Raw genomic sequence first — 14,599 nt, 5'->3', positions numbered from 1 at the left:
CCTATTGGAAGACATTACTTTGCACTCTGAATTATGTAATAGAAAAAAAAGTTGGGGTGAAATTGCAAATTTAGAGCTTGTATGTAGCTCTTAAGGAAGACAATGGAAGTTGTGTGAAAGAAATTTGGCTTACTATTAGTAAGAGGCATTATTTTCCATGCCTCTATTGTAGGACCTGCTGGGGTATTATTTAAATTACTCAGACAGGCTGTTTGGTATAATAATGTGAGGACAGTTCTTTATTACAGGTCTACGTTGCAGGGCCTGCACTGTTGCCTGTATGTTACAAGTACAGGCCACTTTGTTTTCCCTTCAGCATCATATAAATATTTGGGTTGGAGAGAAGCTCCGGTCTAACCTGCATCTCAAAACAGGGCTAACTTCAAACCTTGTCAGTTTTGAGTGTCTCCAAAGATGGAGATTGCACAACCTCTCTGGACATCCAGTGCAGTCCCTAAATACAGTCACTGTGAATGCTGCCATTATTCCTTGCATCTTGTCAGACTTCCCTTTGCTGTATCTTGTGACTGTTGCTGCTTGTCCTTTTGCCACGTACCTCTGCGAAGCATCTGCCTGCTCTTTAACACCCCTCTGGGTGGCTGGAGGCTGCGGTGAGTTCCTCCTACCCTCTCTCCTAGCTCAAAACCGCAATTTCTGCAACCTCTCTTCATACCCTCTGGCCCCCCAGCCACACCAGTGGCCCCCCTCCGAACTCCCTCCAGTTTGTCGACATCTCTCTCATCTTTCAGTGGCAAACTTGAGCATAATTGCCTGCCTTAGCCTTTACTTCGGGGTGGAAGAACAACAGACAATACCCAAATTGTCTGATTTAATACTTTTCAGGGACAATAACACAGATCCTGAAATGTGACAAGCATCAGAGTCAGGAAACTTTATCGCACCCAGAGGGCTGTACATGCCACAAACAATAAATTCAGAAGAACAATAACAGTATCTTTTTTGTACCTCCTGCTCTTACATGAGCTAGTCAGAAGGAGGAACTGAGACACAGTGGAGGCATCCCTTTTTTATCCAACCAGAAAATAAAAGGATTAGGTTTTATTTTTTGTAATGAGTTTAAAACTATGGAATGTCATGTCAGTTTTAGTTAAAAAAATGCCAGTCTCTGACGATGGGCTAGAACAGTGAGATGTAAGATATTAAGCTTCAGTTACAGTGTTGATTCTTCCTGGGCGATGTCACTCAGCTTTTGTATTCATGCTTCACTGTGCACTGTGAACATCATGTGCTCTGAAGAATTAGCTGAGCCACCCTGAAGCTAGATTTTAAAGGATACCAGATGGTATGTTCAATGCATGTGGTAAGCTTTTATATGCTTTTCCCCTATGGCCAATCACTGACTGATCATTTATTTCAAAACCCTCATAAAATAAATCACTTTGAAAATGACGCTGTCTCTAGTTAATAAGTGCTCCTTCTCAAAGCAGAGGCTTGTTGCCATGAAGATAAAATCATAAAACTGGTTCAAAGTGCATTGGGATGGCAAACGCACCCTATTGAGGACATGAGATAAACTGGATTGAACTGGGAAGGAAGCATTGCTGTCTGCTTGTTGTGAAATGATGAGCAGGTGAACTGTCATTGAAGACACTTCAGCAGTCACTTAGGTACTAACAGATGAGTTTTTTTGTGACAAGGAGTGAATTTCCTGGGTACATTTTCTTTCCACAGTGGTGGATATGTAGAACCTTGATCATGTGTCAAGCTACTGCATGCATTTGTTTTCAGATTTTGGAGCTAGTGATTATGTCAGGCAGCAGAAGACAGAGCTCTCTCTACTTCTTTTTGTTCTTTAGTGAGTAAGAAGTAGAAAATTCCTCTCTGTGTGACACCAATGAAACTCACCTCACAGTTTCTCAATGAGTTTTATGACATTTGCTGTTTGGCTTACAGCCACGGCTTTGACAAGCAGATGATAATATGAAATTATGGCCCTTCGTTCTCTGAAGGATCATGTTTCCAAGTGCTCACTGCTGTGGAGACAAGCTGGAAAATGTCTTTTTCCAAAAACTTCAAAACAAATCAAAGAACCCCTTATTTTATTGCACTCTTATTTTGTAATTGTAAATTGAGCTGGTTTTATAGTGAGGGAGAAAGAGGTGAGGAGTAGCTTGGGCCTGGCAGTGAGGGGAGAATTGATTTTCCCCATGGCCCAGATTCTCTAACGCATACAAACACGCAGGCACACACCCGCATCCCTGCTGGAGAAACTTAAGAATAGTCATAGTGGGACAGACCAAAGGTCTGGCTGGCCTCCAGTCCCATGTGACTGCAGGCAACGCCAGATCCTTAGGAAAAGGAGAAAGACAAGAAATGTGGAATGATCCCCCCCTCGCAAAGCCTCCAAGCCCCTGGCAGCTGGCAGTGTGGGGTTCCATCTCCATCCTCACCCGCTGGGGACCCACCAGAGGCAAGGCCAGCACTGTATGAAGGTACTGTCCGTGCCAAGGGATGCCTGCTGCGTATCTCTGTGGTCATGTGAGCAGCTCCCAGTGGGGAGAATGTGCCTGGATTGCTAAATCTCACTCACTCAGGTTTTTATCACTTCCCTATGAAGCCATTTGTGGCTGTATCATAGAATCCTAGAATCGTTTAGATTGGAAAAGACCCTTAAGATCGAGTCCAACTGTATCTTTGTGCTTCATTTTACCTTTATGTGCAAAGCAGTTGAGATCTGTTTGTTTATTAAGAAGACACTTCTCTGCTTGGGCACTTCTCTCTGTACACTGTCTGAGGGCCTTTGAGATCTCTGCTTTTTGCGCAGCCACTGACGTATGTATTTCTATATGTGAAATTAATTGTTCAGTACCAAGTTGCTCGTGTCTCTACTTCAGATGTATATTGATGGTGTAGCCATGCTGCTAAGGTCAATGATCCACTGATTGGTGCCAGAGAACACATTTACAGTGAAATGGCTTGTAATAATTCAGGGAATGATGTGTGTAAGGATCATTTGAGCTTGTGAAGGATCTGTAAGCCACTGATATGACAAAGGTGCTACCGAAGGGTGTGTGATGAATTATTGACAGGAGTATTCAGTATAAAACACCATGTGGAAAGCGTTACATCTAGAGCTGAGCCAGCGGTGTGTGGCAGTGTGGGCAGAGCTGCCTTCTCTGCTTGCATGAGGTTTGGTGGAGAGCCTGGCTCCAGGGGTGCTCTAGTTTTACTCACACATCTGGGAGGTTTATAGCAGCTGAAGAGATGCTGGCACCTGACCGAAAATCCTCCAGACAAAATCCAAGTCGATGCTTACCTGTTAATTACAGTAGTTTTAGGAATCTCTCGGAGTGCGGGTATTTTCCCCCAACATTTCTATGCTGATCTGGAATGGACATTTTCCAGGTACCTGGTGCAGCTGAGGGAGTTCACTCCATGCCAGGACTAAGGTTTTGTGCCTTACCTTCCCCATACCTGCTCCAGGTAGGGACTTCATGGCTGCAAGTGCCTTGTCAGTTTTGGGCTACCCCATTAAAAGAGCACAAATTTCATCCACTGCAACTTTAATACAGTAAAATCTTGCCATATTGGCTAATAGTCATTTAATGCTCTGAGAAAATCTGTGGGAATAACACCCATGTCATTCCTCCTCCCCTTCAGCTTTCAGGCCCTTATTCAGCAAATAGCTTAAATGCCGTGCTGAAGTGGTGCCTTTTAGTTGCTAATGCCATGCAAAAATGCCCTGAGAATAAAGCAGTTTTCATGATCGCTGCTAAGAATCCACTTCCTTCTCTGGGTCTTATTTTTCCATCAGCCTGATGGAAGAGTACAGCCAGAAAACAGATTAGCCCAGGAAAGACTTCTGAAGTAATAAACATACCGCAAATACACTTCTTAGTCATATTTTAGGTCAAATGGATTTGTCAAGTCAATAGTCACCCAAGTGTGAAGGATTCCTATAAATAAATGAGACTTAAATATTTTTAAGATCTGTCTGACAGAGCTCCTTTAAAGTGCAAATGTAGCTGGAATTAACTGAAGTCAAGATCATTTCAAGAAAGAGTCATTTAAAAAAAGAAAACAAACATCTGAACTTTTTAACCTTGGGCTTGTTTCCAGCCACGTCCCTACCAATGTTAACAAATTCAGAAAATTCCATGAAAATCTCTATTCTTTGGACTCGTAAGGCATTTAGCATGATGTTCTGAGTTCCTTTTCTCTCTTACAAAAACAGGAAGAAATTATGCAAGGTAGTAGCTGTTTAAATACTAGAAAGTCTCCCTGGGGAGAATTACAGACATTTCAGTGATAAATTGGAAGTGAGATAACGGAAGGTTTGGAATGAGCCTGATCCAAAGTTAATTTCAAAGCTTCTTCATTGATTTCGGGGCTTTTTGTATGAGGTTTGAGCTGAGAAAGTCTCAGCCTGGCTAAGTTTGGGTGATGGGTTTGTTTTCGTGCAGGTTTACCCTGGGGAGTTCCCACTGAAGGAGGGCAAAAAATTGTTAAGCCAGCACTGGATTTTTTTTATGGAAGTCCTACATCCAAACTTCATCCCAAGTCTTCCCAACAGTCAGGCTGCTCTTCTCCCCACCAGGCCAGAACCTAACCGCTCCAGGCTGTGTGAGTGAGCATTATATGTTAATCTCAGTTCTCCCTGCCTGGGGGCAAGTACTACTCCTCCCCGTAAATGTTTGTACTATTGTCTGAAGAAACAGATTTCAAATCTCCACTGTAAACTCTACACGCACACATCCCACTCCCCCACTCCACCCCCGGAGTAAATGCATCCTAATTAATTAGCAGAAATACTCCTCCTATACTGCCACTTAGAAGGAAAAGGAACTGACTATTGTGATAAAGTACATGGCAAAACATTCTGCGCTCCACTCTAACAGTATCCGAGGGATCGGAGGACGTAATTGCCTTGTTATTTCGCGTTCCCCAGGGCTGTGCTGGAGGCAGTTTAGCAGCATGGGCACCTAAAAACTGCCTCCAGCAAACTCCACGCCCTGCTGCTTGCTTTCCCAGGTCCCCTGTTGCCTTTGCTTGGCTTGGCAGGAGCTCATTCTCCTCCTCCTCTGGGAAATTCCCATCCTTTAATTCCCCATGCCATGACTGCTGTCCTGGACTTCATTAACAGCACTGTTACAGAGCCCACTCCCCTCCACCAGCTCTCCTATATTCATATATTGTTTTCCATTTTATGCTTAGACTTGAAATTCTTAGGACGTGGAGCATCTCCTTGTTTTAGTTTTGAGGTCAGCAGTATCAACCTGCTGTTGCAACACAAATAATGAACATGAATAACACTTCCTCAGTCATATTTCAGCCTAGCGTCACAGGGTCCAGGCCGGTTGGTGACCTGAGAAAACCAGTCTCATTCTGGACCGTGTCACACTCCTTCCTTGGCACTACTTCAGCTAAACACATTCTGGGAGAACAACAAGATACGCTGCCAAAATTGCAGAAAGAACCAACTCCCCAAACAGGAGGCCTTCCTCCAGCTCCACTATTTGAACCACAGGTTTAATGAAGTAACAGGAGGTAAAAACAAGTGCAATGCTCTTTAAACTTATAAATAACTCCTAATCACACAAGTTGTTTCTAAACAACAAGTAGGGAGTAGCAAGGATTGCAGGATCAGACTCCAAAACGATTACGCTGAAGTGTAGTAAAAAATGGGCACTCTCCCTTCCTTCTCAGCAAAAATTTAATAACCAGCGCTGTAGTTAGGTCTGATACTGCTAGAAATTGCTTTTCTTTTAGATGAAGTATATATTTTATCACATGCTTGCTAAAATGTATTTTCATAATTAAAAATGAAGTATAATTGGCAAATAAATGAAGTATACTTTTGTGGAGATGTACTCTCATTCATTCCCCAATTTGCTCTCAATGGTTTGCAGTCAATCTCCCTACTGTTAGAAATGAAGGCACACTGTCATATTTAGACTGTAAAAACACCAGCACACAGTCATTTAGCACCTCATTCAAAAGAACTTCCTATAGTAATGCTTATTTTGATTCTGAGACAAGCAAAGCACAGGTCGCTGAACTGGGCTGGCCACTGTCTAAGCTGCTCTTCCTTGAGCCTTCACTTATGGCCACTGTTGGGGATGGGCTACTCGGCTCGATGGGCTTATATAAAATAGGTAAGTCAGTGTATAAGTCTTGTATTAGAAGGCAAATATGATAAAGCTGGAACTGGCAGAGGCAGTGAAAGAAAGAATTTTGGATGCTCGTGACAGTACCCCAGCCAGCGGGAGACGGAGGGAGGTGTACATCTTTTTGCTTTCCTTCCTACCACTGTGCATTGCAGGTTAAGGTGGATAAGCTACACTTGTCATTTCAGCTGTTACAATATTAAATTTCATTTGCTAATGCCATATGTTATTTGTGTTATAACAAATGAGCTGGTTTTAGCTCATAAAGCATTGAAGGAATTTATCTGGAAGAATTTCTATGCTAACATGGCCAAATATTTGACAAACAGGGTTCTAAAATGTGGGTTTTGGAGCGCTATTTGATTACAGTGTGCAGGTATCAAAGCAGTTCAGAGTACAATGTGGGGGAAGGAGGACAGGAGATTAAAGAGCAGAGGCACAATGCTTCGCTTGGGAAGCCCTTGGAAAAGTCAGCTCGGGTTCCCCGGTTTCCCTGCCATCGCTTTCCCTCCTTTTCGGTCTTCTCCATCCCTCCCCCTTCCCCCTCAATAATCCTGTCTGCCTGGAATCACAATAAAGGAGTGCATCAGATAAAGCAAGGGATTATTTCCTTGTGCTTTTTTCGCTGTTAAATGAAGCCCAATATCAAAGTATTCAGTGCATCACCCTGGCTCATGTGAAAGAAAGGATCCTTTTATACCTTGGCTAGTCTTTTGTCTAGCCAGGAATCTGCCGCCCACTCAGGTAATTTGTACCAACAGATTGTACCTGCGGTAGCAGAAGATCCTGTCAGAAGGGAATATCCAGCAGAAACCAAGCACTGCTCATGCGTGAGAAAGGCTGGCTGGGAAGGGGGTGAGAGCTGTTTTTTTGGGGTTTTTTTTGACTCATTTGGAGGAGAGGAGGACTCGGGAAGAGGCATTTGCTCAGACAGGGTACTTTATTATTTTTTTTGGCTTAACTTAATAAATGTGTGTGTTCTTAGTGAATCAACAAAGGGCAAGTGCCTCATATGGCTGGTGTACTCAAACTCGCACCCTCCCACTCACCACCACCTTTGAATATATCTTCCCCAATAAAATCTTCTCCTGTTTCCCCTTCTCATTTGCTCTGTCTTTGGGCACAGGACCAAGATTTCTTGTGTACAAGGATACGAGAGCCAGCAGCATCACACCGAGATATAATTTGGCTTGGAGAGAATAAAAATGACAAGAGTATAAAAATGACAGGATGTCTCTCTCGCCAACCCTGTGTTACCTTGGCGGCGGCAAGATCTCAGGCATCTTCTAGTCTAATGCCAATTGTTTTTGCTGTAAAGAGATGGACGAGAAAAGCCTTCAGCTTGCCCTCAGCTTCCAACTTGCCAGGTCAAAGATGTCCTGAAAAATGAGGAAGTGCAGGGGAGGTTGAAGATCACAGAGAGATATTCCTTGCCAAAAACACCAGGGTGGAGATTTCCCATTCCTACTGACTACTGGTCATAGCCAGCTACACCAAGACAAGTCTCTGTTGCACCCTGGCACTGCTTCCTTCCTCACCTCAGCTGTCACCCCAACTTCCTCTTTCTTGCTGCACTTTCCCATGCAGGTTATCCTTCCTGCTGCTCCAGACACCCTTCCCTCGGGCTGACAGCACCCTTTGCTTGTTTCAAGCATTAGATGCCTTTGGAATAACACTAAGGTGATGATATAAAGAAATCCAGTTGGGGGGGCTGTTAATTACCATCAGAAAAATATCCGCAAACCTGAAATTATCTAATTTTGCAACTGTGCTGGTGGAGAAAAGCACTGTGTCAGATTTAGTAGAGCTATTCCCTTCCCCCTGCCCTCTCTCCCCCAGTATTTTCCAGAGCCCTTTCCTCGTTCCCCTAAGTCAGAGGATGTGAAGTGTTGGATGGCTCCGAACAAGTTGTGCAGAAGCACAGCCAGTGCTCAGATTGATTTTTCTTGACTAATTTTGCTTGATCTTTTTTTTTCAGGCTTTGGATATCAATTACAAGAACACTACTCTTTTGTCTTGTGTGTTGCTCCCCTACAAAATAATGAACTGTTTAATACACTAGAGGCAATTTCAAATTATCTAGTTTAATGAGGAAGGTTGTGATGGAAGATTTATTACCCTTTCTGATCTGCTAATGTATTTTCCCAACCATCCCTGCAGAACCAATCACCGTATTTTCATTATACACTCTATTTTCAGGGGTTCATTAGTTGTAGACTAAAAATAACAGTGAAGGTCTCAGTCTGAGAGCTAATCCAATTTTTTTAATTGGAAACAAAATTTGATTAGACAACTTTCTAATCATAACAGCATCAAGCATCAAGACCCTTACTGAGCGTTTTGTCCAAATTGAAACTTCATGTGACTACACATAAAGACCTGACCTAGAAATACAATCATGTAACTGCTCCGAGGAACAAACCCAGCCTTTTCCTTAAACAAAAAATCCCACGTTAGCACAAGCAACGGACTGCAGTCTGTTCCAGCTGACGTGTATGAAAAAGAAGTCTGGCCATGAACCTGTTCAGCTGAGACAAACTCTGAGATGCAATGATGAAAGTTCAGCACTGGTGGCTGAACAGGAGCTTAAGATATAACTAAGATCTTTTTTTTCTCCCTCAAAGAATTAAAATTAAGGAAAATAAGATGGAATTGCTCCCGGATAGCCAGCAGGGCCTGCTACCTTGAAGCTGGACTCAAATCTTTCTTAAGTTGGCACTTCCCAGCAATGGCTTTGTGCTGTTGCGTTACAGTCCATAACACAAGCCCAGTGTTTTTCCGGGTGCATCATTTTGACATGCAAGAGCCACAGGCATGATGAAGGAGACAGGGAGAGAAACAGTTTGGGATTTTAAAGGGCATGCTCTTTGCGAAAAGGCATCACTACCATGGCGGGAATGTGGAGATGCACTGCTTGTGTGGCAGCTGCCCCACAAGGCTGTCGTCCTCATATCTCCCAAGGCTGCCATCCTCGTATCTCACAAGGCTGTTGTCCTCATTATCTCGCAAGACAGTTGTCCTTGTTATCTTGCAAGACAGTTGTCCTTGTATCTTTGCACTGGTGTGGGGAAGAGGGACCTGTATTCGCAAGGGCCACCTTTAGCAGAGGGACTCTGGCCTTGGCAGTGGCCAGACAACCTTAAAGGGCCAATGAGCCTGCTATGACTTTTAATTACGTGGCGGCTATGTTGTGGCAACCATGGGAGCTATGCTGTCTGATCCAGACATCCCTCTGACTGGTCCCACACACCATCCACGGGATTCTCCCCAGCAACACCACAAGCGGGGTACTGTGGGGCTCACGGTCCTTTCTAACTCTGTGCGGATCCCCGCACGAAGGTGTCTGTAATGACCTGTCTGCAGGGAGCCTGGGCTGAGGACATGTGGCCAGATAACGCATCGCTCACAACACCCAGGGGATTTTTAAAATGGATGTAGGGAAGAGGGAAGTTATTGCACCTCGCGTCAGCCCCATGCTATAGATTTTAAATGCATAAATTATATATTTACATTCAAAACTCTATTATTCATAGAGTTGAGTAAATAAGTATTGATTTTTACACTGTAGCACAGACAAGTATTTCTAATGATACAGAGGCTCCTCTTCCATCCTCGGCAATTCTGACCTCATTGGTGCTTCCTGAGAGTAGTATTTAACAAGGACAATCAAGTTTAAAACCAGTTAGCTGCTGCTGTTCGGAATGGAAATCAATGTGTATTTCTTTCTGAATGGACAACTTCTCCACCCACACCATGTCACGTGTGACTCGTCCTATGACTGCTTTAGACGCTGAACCAGCCAGATGCAGATGGAAAGCAAGTGAAGAAAGGATGCGTGAAACCATCTCAGCTTGTACAGAGTAACCTTAGCTCTCCCACGTTATGGGAAGAGGCAAACACATACTGGCTGTGTGAATATAGCAGAAAAAGCTTAGATATATTTTAAAAAGTGATACTAATGCAGAGTTCACATTAAACCTTTTGAGAAAGGTCCTACTATCAGTATGTGAACTTGTGTCAGGATTTCTTTCTATTAAGTATTTTTCTCTATTAAATGTATGATACTACCATGCACATTTAGCGATGGCACAAAAATATCCTTTAACTGCATTCCCCAGTACTCCGTTATTTCAGAGGTTAACCAAAATCACTTACTTCATAGCTAACTTTGCTATATTGAATCAATGTACAAGTTCCTTATTGGATTTTTATTGTAGATAAAATTGACAGAGAAAATCACTAGGATATACTTAAAAATGGGAAGGAAATGTACATTTACAATAAAAAGGTCTCTGAAGGTCTCTTGTTTCATAGGAAGGAAGCTGTCTTTATATTGCATGAACTATAAAAAATGATTAAAACTGAAGAGAGACAGGAAGCTTATAATTTGATTTATCATCTTAATGGCTATGATTCATGAATAAATAATATAATGGTTTATGTCTCTCTTGTAAAAGAAGGAGAGGAGAGCAATTTGTCTAATAAATGACTTCAAAAATTACAGCCGAGTCTTGTTTGCCACGTTTGTTCTATTTAAAAAGAATGAGCGAGTATCTTATTTCTTATTACTTACTAGGACATTTGTTGTATTATTTATAAGAGTCAAAAACCTTAACTAAAAGCCACTCATCTCTGACCACAGTCTCCCATTAGCTTTAAATTCAGGAAAGAGAAAGGGATTGATCACTAGATCAATAAATCTAACCTTAGAGCTGACTAAAAGCTTCCTTTAACCTCCTTCCTCCAGCATCCTTTTTCAAAATTAAAGTATCCCCCTTTTTAATTATTTAAGAGCATGTCAATTTTACAGTAAGGCCATGTATGACTGCATCATACAAGGATTTCTTCTTTATATTGGAAACACACCAGCATCTTTAAAAGGAAAGCATTCAAATTATGATCACTCATTTATTTTTTTTAAGTTGGATATGCTACTATATAGATACACATATCCTGTTCCAAATGTGCCCTGGATTTCATCAAGGCAAGTGCTGAGAATAGGAAAACTGAGAAGTGTGTACTCCCAATTATCGGACACACAAACCACCTCAAATCCATCAATGGTTCTGATGGAGCTGAAGTTGCTCTGTATTGACGGCGCTGGGCCAACAACTGTCATTACTACAGAGCTGCAAAAAGTCACTTCAGGCAAAAGCAAACTCCAGAGAACCTAATTAGTGGAAAGAATGTTTCATGGTTTTTTAAACCATCCTGCAAAAATAGCTTGTATATTTAGTTTGCCCAGCATGCACCAAAAGCCTGACCTTTTTTCCCCCCTTGTATCAAAATAATTCATCAAAATCAAATCTTTTCTCTTACTAGAAGCTGTTCACACCGATTCAATACTGTCCTCCTATGGAACCGCCTTCAAAATGATACAAAACCCGTCATGCAGACACAATTCCTGATGCAAAGCTGGCTGGGTGCCCCGAAACAGGAGGAGGCTGTGGCTGGGTCACCTCTGGATTACATCCTCGCTCCACCACTGACCTGCTGCCGTGTCTTGAGCATGTCTAGTCCAGACTAGCTGCCTAGTCTTTTTCCAGACATCTCCCTCTTCCACATTTAGTCTTCATCCTGAAGAACTTGGGAACTCTGTCTTGCAAGAGCTTAGGCTTAGAAAATTGAAGTTCTTACCCTGTTTCTGAGGCTAATTTTTTAGAGGGCTTCAACACTGAACTTCAAGACTTGGTTATCTTCAGATCATACTTCAGATGCAAGGTGTTATAAAGTATTACGGGAGTGAGCAGCACCGGTAAGACTGGTAAAGCAGGGGGAAAACTTCAGGATGACAATTCCTGGCATACTATAAACACCCTGAATTTCTACAAAGCTTATTAAAAAAAAAAAAAAAAAAAGAGAAAATTTAAGCAAAACAGACCTTTTGAGATCTCATGTTTCATAAAAAATGTATACTTCATGAAATGGATCTTTCTCTCACAGACTGCACGTGTATACACAACTCAACATCATCAGGTATAAATGTCACACGGGTATGACCTGGACAAATAAACCAGGAAAAAATAGGGTGAACTTCCACAAACCCCCATTCCTCAATGTTTTCTATGGATTTCTCTAAATAAATGCAATGAACTGGCTCACAATCCAAAGGCACTATTTTTATGTGCCACACCTTCTTCCTTCAACTGCTATATTACATAGATCTCCTAAAACTGGAGCATTCAAGACATTTTTTGGGTAAGTGATGCATCAACTAGTGTCAAAACAATGTAGGCTGCATACAGAATGACACTGAAAACACAGTGTGTTGGGGAACTATACCCCAAAAAAAGGTTCTTCATGGCCTTTCATTTTGAAGGGACAAAATCTTTGCTGATACTGAAAGAGGCGGTGGCCTCCCCTAACTTCCACAGCAAGTACAACTTCTGGTCAAAATGTATTTTTCTGTGATCTTGCAATAAAAATAACAACAATGTTAATAGCTATCTAAAATTATGAGCTTTATGCCCTAATTAAGAGTTTCTGAAAGAGAATTTTTATCAAGCAGCCTGCAAACATCTCTTATGTCACTCTGCAAAGTCAGATTTTGAACCAGATACTATGACTGCATACTGCAGCCATGCACACCACAGGCCACCACTTCACCGTGATGAGCCCCACATAAAAGAGCAAAGATGATCCCTGCTGCTCACTCACTTTGTGTTTGGAAAATGGCAGGGATAGAGGGAAAAACAGATTTACTAGTAGGAAGCTGTCCCTGATAAAATACAGTTTATGCAAAAGGCAATGTCAGTTGAATGGAAGCAGCACAAGGAAAAGATTACAGAAAAAAAGGGTAATTTTTCTGACATCAGTCATACAATTACATTTGCATATGGAGGAGGGAGAATCTCAGCTGGTATAAGCTGTTATAAGCGTATCAATAAAGCCACGCTGATTTATAGCAGCTGAGAGTTTGTCCTGTAGTGTATTCATCCGTGTGCAATGCGATAGATTGATGTGTTAGCATTTTCTCCCTGGAGACTTTGGTTCAAAACCTATTTAAAACACAGTGAAAACAAATGGGCTGGTCTCTAAGCAGATGTCCCTGGAAATCTGTTTACATCATCATAGTGACAGCAGTTCAGTGGAAAGGGTTTTCTCTGCTCGAGGGCTGGGCAAGGGCAGGGTAGCAGGTCCCCTGTGGAGTTGCATGGCAAAGCCTCCTTGGTAACTCCCGAGTACTCAGCTTGCAGGACGGATTTGATGTCCACAAATCCATAGGATTCTGTACAAGATGAAATTAAAAGATTCAAATAGAAAAACTGCTTAATCTGAGTCTACAGTCTCAGAGTGAGACTCTACAGCACTGCGCTCTACTGCTCCTAGCCTGCACACAAACATGACCTCACGCACACGGGTAACTACTCTTTTTTTTATAAGATCTTTTGCATGCATGAGATTAAACTTATTTTTAATTCTGCAGGCTTGGGGTCTCAGTTTCAAAAGAATTTCAAGAGGAGACAAACGCTCCCTGTGATCAAAGGAGAGGAAGCAGTGCAGTGGTTGTAGTTCCATCATCTCACCTACTTTTGGCAGAGTTGTTATGGCCCCAGTTTTGTGAAAGGAGATAAAGCACATACAAATGAAGACCACAGAGCCGTAGGTCACTCCTGCACCTCCCGGAGCTGCACCCTGAAGCCGGCATGGAAAGCAATGGAGTTTCTTGCCTGAACCCAGATCCACTGAGTCTCGTGGGGATTTCACCAATAATTCAGCAGCAGATCTGCCTATCCGTGTAATGTAAGTAATGCTTTTAGAAGCATTATCCATGCATGGGTTTCCCGTACATGGAATTTGGCAGGAGGCCATTCGACCAAATGCTTCACGTTGTAAGAAAAATCTGCACACTTTTTTTTTTTTTTAACTATAGTTATTAAAAAAACAACCCTCCCACTAACAACATCGGAAAGTTATTAATCATCACCTCAGGATCAACCATGCAAGACCAGATAGTTTAATACGCAGATTTTTAGGGAAGTATCTTCCTTCTCACCCTTCCACCCCATGCTGTATCATTTAAGAAGCAGCAGGTCCTAGAGTGAAAACAGAGTATTTCATATAATGAAATAGTAACACAGAGTTACCAAGTCCAAGCCCCATCTATCATAAGTATCTATATCATTCTCCTTTCCAGGCACGGATCAAATCCCAGTTTATGACTAGTTTGCTTTTTACTGCTAAGACACAAAATGAAAAGCTGCTCCAGAAGCCTGCTGCTCTGATGATGATGAGCCTTCCTCTCTTCCAACCAAAATCTTTTCATGACCAGTTTGTACATGTTTGTTCCTGTACTGAGTGTTGTCCTTAACTTGAATTGTTTTTCCTCTCCCTGGTGTTTAAGTCCCCTGATATATTTATAGAAAGATCATATCCTCTTTCAAACTTCATTTTGCTAGGAATAGTAATGTTAGAAATAGACTGATGAATTTACTGTATTAGAAATGGACGGACATACGCACACACAGAGG

Source organism: Falco peregrinus, chromosome 1 (assembly GCF_023634155.1).
Source record: "Falco peregrinus isolate bFalPer1 chromosome 1, bFalPer1.pri, whole genome shotgun sequence".
NCBI classification, from domain to species: domain Eukaryota; kingdom Metazoa; phylum Chordata; class Aves; order Falconiformes; family Falconidae; genus Falco; species Falco peregrinus.
The sequence above is the reverse complement of the archived record's forward strand: the minus strand, read 5'-3'. Positions refer to the sequence as shown.